General features: G+C 49.4%; 1 long non-coding RNA gene across 1 annotated transcript; it reads right to left on the reverse strand.

Moving 5' to 3' along the window:
* Positions 1-208: 208 nt before the first annotated feature.
* Positions 209-4,939, reverse strand: LOC118934411 (uncharacterized). Its single transcript, XR_005033456.2, has 4 exons — positions 4,867-4,939; positions 4,241-4,330; positions 3,361-3,527; positions 209-1,988 (listed from the first exon to the last, which is right to left on the reverse strand). It is a non-coding gene; the product is annotated as an uncharacterized LOC118934411 (long non-coding RNA).
* Positions 4,940-5,409: the final 470 nt, after the last annotated feature.

The raw sequence follows: 5,409 nt of genomic DNA on the forward strand, positions 1-5,409 counted from the left end.
CCAGACTTTGCAGTATTTTACAATTCTCTGTTCCATGTCAGCAGCTCACTGTACAGCTGAATATCAGTCCTATTTAAATCTGCAGGAAAATAGCTGCAGGTGACATAACCTTTCGTGTCGTACCACTGTGTACATACACAAATAATTGGGGCTCTTGACCCTGTCTGGGCCCATACAACTGTAAGTACAAACTTGACATTTTGATACTGCTGCTAGCCTTTCTCGTTGTTATTTTCTGTTTCAATAATCTATTGCAGGTAGAAAAATGAAAGAAGGAAGCATGAATGATTAATGCTGTCAAGCTAAAATAATGTATTTAGAAAAATCTATAAATCTGTTATTTGTGGCATTTTAAAACTGAACACGACACTCCTTGGTGCCACCGCCTGTTTCCCGGCAGATGAATGTGAGTCCTTTGCAGCACGGGGTGGCCAGGCAGCCTCTGGAGTCTGTGCTGAGCTGCAATGTGCTCATCCTGGGACAGGCACAGTGAGAACCCTGGGTTCTTCCCGTCACCAAGGTCAGAAGCAGACATCCACAAGGGCATCTCTGCAGTGGGCTGTCAGTTTCGCATTTCACCCCGGGGTGAGACTGGGTTTGCCTCTCAAGGTTCCTGGCTCACCACTTCCAGTGGCTACAGCCCACAGGCCCCGGCAGCCAGCTGTCTCCAAACCAATCTCTTTTGGATTTTGTTCAAGCTCAGGCTGAAAGTTGATCAAGTTCAGCTCCTAGGAGGCTCTGCACAGCCCCAGGCAGTCTATGGAATGCTGATCCTAGCACACGGCTCCACTGACCCCACAGGTCTCAAGCTGGGCTCTCCCAGACTCTAGGAGCTGACAGTAATCCCAGGTCTCCTGTCCAAAAGTCCCCAGTTCTGGGAGGCAAACACCACCCCTATGCATGGCATAAGTGGTCAAGCCCTGATCTCTCCACCCTGGCCAGAGGAGCCCTGGTTAAGAGAGGATAGGCCCTACAGAAAACTTAAAATGGCCTGCAAGCAAACCACCAGTGATACTTTGGCAGCTCATCGATGTATTTGTTAGATTTGCATAGAGAGCAAGTCAAATTTCTGCAGGCAACAAAATTAACAATTGATGCCAATAGCAGGATTATTTCCAAATTTGGAACTGTAAGCACCTGGTCAGATTGGTCATACATGCTACCTTAAATGACACTGGGAATGTGTGGGCAGGCTACTAGGGGTGCTGCTACTCTGTCAGTGGGGTAGTGGTGGGGGGCGTTGGGGGTAATGATAGGGGATCAAGGAGAATAAGGGTTTCCTGGGAAAACATGGGCTCCTAGGACAGGAAAGGGATCTTTTGGGAGCATAAATGCCCAGCAGAGTGTGAGTGCTCAGAGAATGTGCCCCATATGCAGACGCCACTCTTGGCAGGTGGGGGGCAGCTCACCTGCTCCAGTTGGCCGATTCTTATACCAATTCCTATCCAATAGCTGAAAGTTGGATCTTAAAGCAGTCTAGCAAGGGGACTTCTGGCACCCCAGGGTGGTGGGGGTTGTTCACACTTTAGATTATAGGAAACACGTGCAAGTAACCACCCTTGAGAGGACAGTGGCCACACACGAACAAAGGGCCAGTGGATCCTGGAAGCCACTCTCAGATGCTGGTGGAAAACTGCCCTCAGGCAAGTGGGAGCACAGTCAGGAGGCACCAAGGACTGGAAAAATGAGCCTGGGCTCTTTTCTCCCATTTAACTGCAACTTAATTCTCATTTGTCTTGCACGTCTCTGCCACTCAGGACTCCTTGCGGTCACAGCCTCAGTGCCAGACACTGTGGCTGGCAAAGGCAGAGGGACGGGGCAACAGGAGGCCTCCCACTCCTTTACTTGGATCGTTCGGGCAGATTTTAGCTGGAAGCCAGCCTTCTGCTTACCTGAGGGACAGGACCTGGCCTGTTTCTGCCGAAAATCTGTTCTGGCAAAATTAACGGCAAGACCAGGTCTCTCTCAGCTCCATCGTATATCTGCATCTGGCCAGCAGAGAAGAAATGGATTTTAATCCAGTTTGTGTTCCTTTATTAGCAAAGCCCACAGACAACCGATCTGTTTGAAGATGTTTGCTTCACTCAGGTGCTGGGCCTCAATAATTTAAAATTAACTCAACTCTCTCAGCATAAAAAGTAATGGCTCTGTCAGAACCCGAGTGCAGAATGCCTAATTTAGGGTTTTACATGCTAATTCTGAATAAATGGAGGTGTCATGAGAAGGAAGGGTTCTCTTTTAAAGTGCATAAAGGCAGACCATGAATTAGTGGAGACCATTAAAGTTACATCTTCAGTGGCTCAGGCTTCATGAATGCCAGACCCAGCACAGTTCCGAAAGCCAGTACTGCTGGGGTCCTCAGGGCAGAGACTTCAGAGACTTTGCTGAAAAGAGCCAATGTTTTTTCCTGGAAACTTCTGAGTTGGGGTTCAGATTCCCTTCCTGATACGAGCTAGACACCCAGGAGCACCGGCCCAAGCTGCATACCTTCTCATGACCAAGCTTCAAAGAGATCCAGAATCATCAGGCTGGGAGCACCGAGGACAGTGGGAGAGTTTGGCTCTTCCTTCCTTGCTGGGATCCTCTTTCCAGACAGGTTTGCAAGGGGAGCCGGATGGGGGCTCTGGGTGAGTCACTGGCCCTCGTGTGTGACTGCTGAACACTGCAGCTGCCTCAAGCTGGCTTGAGGAGGCCACCTTGTGTGTCCCCATCTCATGAGATGCTCCTCCCTTATGTCCCTTTGGACGTAGGCCCACTGGGGCCCCTGAGTCTGAGACTGTCCCCAGCGTACTGGATCCCTGAAGCAGCTCAGGACAGAGGGTGATTTCTCAGCTGCCTGACAAACTGCACCGTTTTGCCTGGGCTGTTTGAAACAAAGGCATTTGGAAATAAAGGTCTCTTACACTCCTTGGCTTCCCTGTGGGGATACAAGGCCCAGCGGCCTTGCTCTGAAGCCTGCCTAGTCTGTGCTCTGAGACCCTAATCCATGATTTTTCTCCTCTGACTGAAGGCCCAGGGGTGCAGGCCGAGATTGAGGGGTGGCAGTATCCAGCTTGGGCCTGACACCCAGCTTGGGCCCGGGCTCAGCCTCTTCTCTCCACAGCACCCACAGGGACACCAGTCATAGCCCCACCCTCGGACCCCTTTCTGCATCGAGTGCTCTGAGGAAACAAAGAGAAGGTGCCTGAGAGGTGCAGGACTCTGCTTCTTGGGGTTTCAATACTAGGCAAAGTGAAATACATGAATTTATTTCCCCACCTAGGAAATGTTGGAATAATGTCTACACATTTTCTCTCTCAAGGAGGTGGAAATTTGAAAATGTCTTTGGAGAACACCAGTCCATCTTTCTGGTGAACCTACCTGAAAGGACCTGCAGGGTGTGAATGTAAAACACTTACTCTCCCAGTGTCCTCAGGAAAAGCAGGATTCAGGGTTGTCCTTGAAGACGGGGGCTCAGGGCTTGGTCAGGAGAACAAAACTGGTCTGTGAGGTCGGTCCAGCACTGGATCTTAGACGGTGGTGTTGCTCTGGGGAGAGAGTGCAGCTTATGTATTTTTGGATTTAAATGGAAAGTACTTATAAATGACTGAGTGCTAAAGATGAGCAGTAACTGATAGGTCATAGATGAGCACCCTCCAACTACAGGAAGGAGAAAGCCAAAAAGGTTCCCCTCCTGCCCCTGGCCAGGCAGCACAGGATGGACCTGCCCTTTGCCTCTGATGACTCAGTGTGGGAAAGTTCACCCAAACAACACATCCTCTTGAGTTGACTCTGCCACTCTCTTGAAATTGATCTCCTGTAACCAAACTTCAAGGAGAGTATAAACAGGACAGTTACCCCTGAAAGAATTGAACTCACCATCAGTATCACAGACAGAGAGAGTCAAGTCAAGGAACAGAATCTAAAAAGACTTATCTTAGACTTCAGACAATTTTCTTCTCTGGCTTCTTTGCCAGCTGGATCTAGGCTCTTGAGCAATGGAGGAATGAGTGTGGACACACCATTGCTGGAGATGACCCAACCCGGGTATGTGGAGGCATGCTGGCAGGGAGTTGGCAGCCTGCGCCAGGCCCTAGGTACAACTTGCAGGTCTGGGCCTGAGCGTGTGGCAGCTACAGCAATTGCTAAGTCTTCATTTCCCAGTGCTACCCTAAGCCTTCAGTAAAGTCTTGCCATATCTACAGCCTTGTCTCCACTGTGTCGAAGGTTATTAATGAAAGAGCCCATTCCCCACTCCTACCTGGTGGCCAGCACAGAGTTAGGTGGGTAGCTCTAGAAGGTGGGTGGTCTCTGGGCTTCCAGTGGAGTCACTGGACAGAGTAGACATCATCTGTATGGAGCCAGACAACAATAGCAGTAAATACTGGTAAGTGCAGCTTCATGAGAGATGCTAGCACCCTGGTAACTCACTGATATAAGCAAGGGAGAGTGAATGTAAGGTGAGGGCTGGAATCCCAGCATGAGCTGATGTGGGTCTGGCAAGAGGGGCAATTAAAATGTGAATGTAGATATGGCCTCCGTGTAATTCCCAGGCTGACCACCTGGGATGTAAGACTTGCCCAAATTATGACCCCCAGACACCAATCACATAAGACCAGAACCCTTGTGCAACGCTGATGTAGGTTTTAACAGATTCAAGGTGCTTGGCCCGACTCCAAGTTAAAACAAGGACTCTCCAGGGCCACACCTTCTCCAGAGCCTCGTGGAAACATTAATTGCACCATGTACTTCACTGCCCACAGCACCCACCACACACAACCCCATAGCCAGGCTACACATTCACCCACAGATCATCCCCACAAACACCCCTACCAGCCCAAGCCCTGAAACACCCCCATCAGGTCCTTGCACACTTGCTGAACTCACCACTCTCTTTTCCTGAGGGGATTCCCAACCTTTCTTTGCCCACACCTGCATCCATCCACTGGACGTGATTTTCGGGCTTGTACGAGAAAAATGAAGTTATGTATGTTACTTTCTGGGATCAATGCAGCAAGTTCCAAATGATGTATGCGGTAAAAAAAATCTCTGCCCTGTGCCCAGAGAATTCAAACCATTATGTGCTGAGAGCGCTGCATTCGGCCGCCTATTTGTTGTTTGTTGACTGCTGTCAAATATAATAAAATGAAATAAATCTCTGCGAACAGAAAAATTAAGACACCTAAATGTGCTATTGTTTTTGATTTTGTCCTGGACTCATAAAATGGTACTTTTCTTCTCTTCCCGAGTGGTCAGATAAATAAATTAACTATAAAGTCTGAAAGAAAAACACATCCACGGAAAAGTGCTCTGCAGGGGCAACGACTCTGTTCTCCCGCCCCTCTCTCCCTCACCGGCTGGCTTCCCATTTCTCTGCATGTCCCTGGGATTAGACCCCAGGAAGGGGGATGGCGGGCTCCCCAGGGCTTC

Source organism: Manis pentadactyla, chromosome 15 (assembly GCF_030020395.1).
Source record: "Manis pentadactyla isolate mManPen7 chromosome 15, mManPen7.hap1, whole genome shotgun sequence".
NCBI classification, from domain to species: Eukaryota; Metazoa; Chordata; class Mammalia; order Pholidota; family Manidae; genus Manis; species Manis pentadactyla.